The sequence below is a fragment of the Oncorhynchus kisutch genome, linkage group LG16 (assembly GCF_002021735.2).
Source record: "Oncorhynchus kisutch isolate 150728-3 linkage group LG16, Okis_V2, whole genome shotgun sequence".
NCBI classification, from domain to species: domain Eukaryota; kingdom Metazoa; phylum Chordata; class Actinopteri; order Salmoniformes; family Salmonidae; genus Oncorhynchus; species Oncorhynchus kisutch.
Window position 1 is genome coordinate 9,964,996 of NC_034189.2, and position 6,000 is coordinate 9,970,995.

Consider the following 6,000-nt stretch of genomic DNA (forward strand, 5'->3'; position numbering starts at 1 on the left):
TTATTGAAATGCACTGCAGATATGAGTGAAATTGTGTAAAGTAACTCCATCACACTGTATAAAGCTATGATACATTTTTTGATATTTTTACTGAAAACAAGACAAAAATACCAAGTAATTTTTTGCAGTGTGACTCCATTAAATGTGTGTGTGTGTGTGTGTGTGTGTGTGTGTGTAGATTAAACATGAACGGGCCAAAACGGACATGGCAGCAGGTCAAAATCAAATACAAGAACATTCTGCAGAATGGTATGGTCCCTGACTAATATTTAACAAAGCACAAGCATATATTGTACCCAGAAGGTGCCTGCTCACACATTGTCTGTACTGTTTTAGCAGTGAAAAAGAATACCCACAGACAAGGCACGGGTGGTGGGTCACCAAAGGCTGACCTTACCCCAGCAGAGGACATGGCCTTGGAGCTAAATAAAGGCAGGCCCGTCTTAGAGGGGATCCCTGGGGGGAAAGAGACGAGCATAGGTTCCTCCCAAGATGCCACCCGCTTCATTCAAGGTATGTCCTTCCATCTCTACATGGGATACAACCACATTCATATTGAATCAATTTGGACTGTCTGACTTTGGTTTACCTATTGCCTTGCAGTGTCTGGCAGCACTGTGTTCCTGTTAGAGCCACCAGCACAAGCACCAGACGATGCTGATCCAGTGAGTACTCCATCAAAGGCATACTGTAGGCCTGGCATGTCTTGTCTACTAGCTTCAATATGAATCCGATTAAATGTGATAGGGTGAAGGCCCCAGTGCAGCAGCAACAGCACATGATGGAGACGATGATGAGGAGGAGACCATCTCTCTGGATTCCAGAAGGCATGAGGTATCATGTTAAGACTGTGAAAGTACTATTTACTCTACAATGGTGAGGAGTCCTCATCAAAATCAAAAAATCTAATTTCTTTTACAGGACACAGATGCTATACAGTGGGAAAACCAGCCTGGCAACATAGTGCGTATTAATAAAAGGACACCACATCCTGCCAAATTCCAGCTGCGCTAATTGTATTGTGTTCACAGAGCTCACAAGCTATCAGAAAGTTGTATGGCAACCACCTCTGGCGCCAAATAGAACTGGCAGACATAGACATTCAGTACAAGAAGAAAAAGATGGAAAATCTTGCACTGGAGTTCGAAATAAAAAAGAGGACATTTAGGAAACTGGACCTTGAAATAAAAAACTTGAGAGGGAGGTGAGATATGCCTTCAATGTACACTGTATGCTAACTGTAACACAAATGTATTAATCATTATTTTTCTTTCCTCCCCCAGCTCCAAGAAGATGACACAGCTCAAAATAAAAATGAGGTATATTCTCGTAAAGTCAAGTGAGCCATGACATATGAGCTCTTATTGTGAGCACACAGGACGGTGGCATCTTTCTAAGGTTTTTTTTATTTTCCCAGCAATCAGTACAACCAAGTCATCGTTATAAGGCATCGCCCTCTTTTGCCCACCCCCCCCAGCACCAGGTGTGGCCACTAGCCTATATGAAGGCCCAAAATTGTGTGTTCCTTTCTGCTCTGACAATGGCATGCCCATTCGTGCGAGATGTGGTGGATGAAGAAGCACTTGTGCTGAGGAGAGCCTTCAGGCGAGAAAGGGTCTTCAGGGACCGGTTGGACCCACTGGCCTTCCCTGATGACCATCTATATGAAAGATACAGGTTTTCTGCAGATGGCATCAGGTATCTATGCAGACTACTGGGTCCCAGGATTAAGCACCGCACTGCACGGAGCCATGCACTGAGTGTGGAGCAAATGGTTTGTGTGGCATTGCGCTTTTTTGCTAGTGGAGCCTTCCTGTACTCAGTGGGGGATGCAGAACAGCTGAACAAGGCCACAATTTGCCGCACAATAAGGAGTGTGTGTGTCTGGCTATCAAAGCATTAGCAGATGTCTTCATCTCCTTCCCTGGCCACAGAAGACTCTGTGACATCAAAGAGGAGTTCTATAGGATTGCAGGTAAGAGGATCTACAAATTACAGGACAACTGTTAACACATAGTAGGATACTCATTACTTTGTGACCGGTTTCCCCAATGTCATTGGTGCAGTGGACTGCACACACATAAGGATAAAAGCCCCCTCAGGTGCCCATGAGGCCGATTTTGTGAATAGGAAATCCTTTCACAGCATTAATGTTCAGGTGAACATAACTTTTTGATATTGTCCATTGACGAACACTCTGCATTGCCAGTGATGTGCATTGATTGGTGTAATATTCCTCATCTTATGATTTCAGATGGTCTGCAATGCTGACTGTGTGATCAGCAATGTTGTGGCAAAATGGCCTGGCTCAGTCCATGACTCCAGAATCTTTCGGGCCTCTGAAATCTATCAGTGCCTATCACAAGGTAAGCCACACAACCCCTATTTATAACCATCATGGCTGTGTCAAGAATATCACTGTTTATGAGGTAGTAATGATGAGATTTTGTGTTGACAGGTGAATTCTCTGGTGTGTTGCTGGGAGATTGCTGGGGGTATGGCTGCCAGCCTTTTCTCCTGACACCTTTCACAGACCCCCAGGAAGCACAGCAGGCCTACAACCATGCCCATGCCAGGACCAGGGCCAGAGTTGAAATGACCTTTGGCCTCCTGAAGGCACACTTTCACTGCCTTCACAAATTAAGGGTCAGCCCTGTTAGGGCATGTGATATTACTGTGGCTTGTGCTGTCCTCCACAATGTGGCCTGCCTGAGGAAGGAGAGGGCACCCAGAGTGCCACCAGCCATGGACTGGGACAATCCGGCAATCTTCCCTGATGACGACAGTGGTCGGCTGCTGAGGGACCAATATGTGTTGAATTATTTTAGTTAGTATGTGTGCTTTCAATTTTGGTTCAATATGTCCTGCGGTGGCAGAGGAATTTGGGTTTTTTTGGGTTCGTTTTTTGACGAATTTGGCCTCTTATGATGTTTGTGCGGTATACTGTGTGTAATACAAGGCTGCAGGGAGGCTACTGCATCCATTCATTTGTCTGTTCAGTTGATGTGTATGGATTTGTCCTGCATTTATTTTAGTGTGCAGACATGCAGGGTGTGTTATATACAGACCTTTGAATGTGTATGTATCATTTTGTATAATATGCTTGGATTCTGTGCTTTCCATCTTGTAGAGTCACTGTGACTTCAGTTTCGAAAGGAGCTGATGGTTTACCTGCTTTGTTTTGTCCTTATTCAATAAAGGAACATAATGTTACACATTGTGTTTTTATATTCATATGGAATGTGTATTTGTTTATATGACAGAGTACTAGGGCCACACTGAAGAAAAAGGATAAAGTCATAAATTTATGAGGCTGGTTCTTTCTGCAGAAAAGCTACATATTGTTTTTACAGTTTTGATACTTATGACAATGTGATACTTAATATTCTGGCACATCAGCATGTCTTTGTTTATGAAACCATACTGAAGTACAATTTCACGAAATGCCCCACATCTGTCATTTTAACAACTGTCCTCCTTTAAAACAACTGGTTACAATATTATGACTTGTGTTTTTTTCCCCTCTGTGGCCCTAATATTCTATCATTTTATATATAGCCTTATAGTCTATGGGAAACTGTAAATTATCTAATGATAGCAACATCATCTAAAAATCATTTTTTATCCAAAATCATTGAAATTAATGATCACAAACGTTTAAATAATAACAGTGGTTCTAGTTATATGTGATAACAATGTATAGTGAGCAGTGAAATAACTATTGGTTTCCATTTGTGGTGACTGACTGACATTAGGGATGAGATTAAATAGATCCTGGAATTTAGCCTGGTCTGGAGCAGGCTAGCTCCACAGAATAAATCTCCATGGTAATTTATACCATAACATATCCTCCTGCCCCCTATCCATCTTTAGTGCAACCGGATTACGGATCAATTGAGCCAGGATCACCAAGATATCCTGGCTTAATCCCTTGTCCTAGTTTTGTGCAACAGGCCCCTGGTGTTCTATTTATTTTTTCATTGTATTCACAGGAATGTCCCTGTGTTGATGTGGAATATTATGATTATTGCAATAAATAAATAAATAATAAATACAACAAAAATAATAATAAATAAATCGCCACGTTTCTGCTTGACACGTTTCTGCTTGACACGTTTCTGCTTGACATTGTCTACACTTCCTACCATTCATAAAACTCCCAGCACGTGGTGTCGAAAAAAAAAAAGCACGGTCAAATATGGTCATGTCCGCCGCGCGCCCATCGATCAACTTCCTCCTGTTACTTTGCAACCAGGCCATTTAAAATAAACTGAAACTGAAAGCACGAGACCCTAGCCCCCCTTCCCTCTCTTTCCCTCCTTAAGGTTCTGCCCTATTGTACAAACAGGTGGGCGGTTTCTACAAGCATTATAAGAGTGAAAGGACGTTCCAGCTTCTGCAATACAAGCGCAAAGAGACGTCTGCAGGTAAACTGACAGCCAATATCCTGCCCATTTATCCAAGGAGGCGCTGTAGGGTTTTACAACAAGTTGAGAAGATCATAGGAATACCGTAGTCCCCATATCCAGTCGTGAAAAGGAAATGCATACATCTTTGCCCGTGGCCGTTTAGAAACGTTCCCTTCATTTGCTGCTGCGGTTTACGGTGCGCCATATGGGACCTTTACTAACAGATATGCCGCTGGTGGCATCCTTCGTCGACTCGCGATCAGAAGGCAGCGGCACGTCTTTCTCCGGTGAGGACTGCCCAAGCCCATCTGAATCGGTAAGTTACACTGTTTATTGGGATATTAATAGCAAGTCGTTGCATAATTAATCACTTATAGTCTAGTATAAGTATTCAGATAATGAAATGAGGATCAATTTGTTTGTGATGCTGGTGTAATACATTCTCAGTTCTGCATCTGTAGTAGACTATAAAACAGCAACCAGTGTTCCTATATGATGTGCAGGGTTTTGTTCCAGCCCAGAAGTAAAACATTTGCAGCACATCTTGTAGCTCTCCATGACCAACAGGGGTTATAACCTGGTCGTACAGCTGGTCAGATCACTAGTTATAGATCGCCTGAGTGTACAGGTGGTCAGATCACTAGTTATAGATCACCTGAGTGTACAGGTGGTCAGATCACTAGTTATAGATCACCTGAGTGTACAGGTGGTCAGATCACTAGTTATAGATCACCTGAGTGTACAGGTGATCAGATCACTAGTTATAGATCACCTGAGTGTACAGGTGGTCAGATCACTAGTTATAGATCACCTGAGTGTACAGGTGGTCAGATCACTAGTTATAGATCACCTGAGTGTACAGGTGGTCAGATCACTAGTTATAGATCACCTGAGTGTACAGGTGGTCAATCACTAGTTATAGATCACCTGAGTGTACAGGTGGTCAGATCACTAGTTATAGATCACCTGAGTGTACAGGTGGTCAGATCACTAGTTATAGATCACCTGAGTGTACAGGTGGTCAGATCACTAGTTATAGATCACCTGAGTGTACAGGTGGTCAGATCACTAGTTATAGATCACCTGAGTGTACAGGTGGTCAGATCACTAGTTATAGATCACCTGAGTGTACAGGTGGTCAGATCACTAGTTATAGATCACCTGAGTGTACAGGTGGTCAGATCACTAGTTATAGATCACCTGAGTGTACAGGTGGTCAGATCACTAGTTATAGATCACCTGAGTGTACAGGTGGTCAGATCACTAGTTATAGATCACCTGAGTGTACAGGTGGTCAGATCACTAGTTATAGATCACCTGAGTGTACAGGTGGTCAGATCACTAGTTATAGATCACCTGAGTGTACAGGTGGTCAGATCACTAGTTATAGATCACCTGAGTGTACAGGTGGTCAGATCACTAGTTATAGATCACCTGAGTGTACAGGTGGTCAGATCAGGGGATAAAGATCACTGTTTTATTTTTATTAAGGTGTATTACAACCTGTATGTTACTGAGTCGATCACACATTTTATTTCCAGGAGAGAGGAGGACAGAAAGGAGTGTGTGTGGACCGGAGAGGTAAAAGAAG

At 42.8% G+C, this 6,000-nt stretch overlaps 1 long non-coding RNA gene across 1 annotated transcript in view; it reads left to right on the forward strand.

The window, feature by feature from the left end:
* The first annotated feature begins 4,301 nt into the window (after positions 1-4,301).
* The window catches only part of LOC116353945 (uncharacterized), a 7,051-nt gene continuing 5,352 nt past the window's right edge, over positions 4,302-6,000 (forward strand). The window contains exons 1-2 of the long non-coding RNA XR_004203352.1: positions 4,302-4,725; positions 5,951-6,000. The exon at positions 5,951-6,000 is cut by the window's right edge and continues 70 nt beyond it. This is a non-coding gene — a long non-coding RNA (uncharacterized LOC116353945). The remainder of the gene's footprint in view (positions 4,726-5,950) is intronic.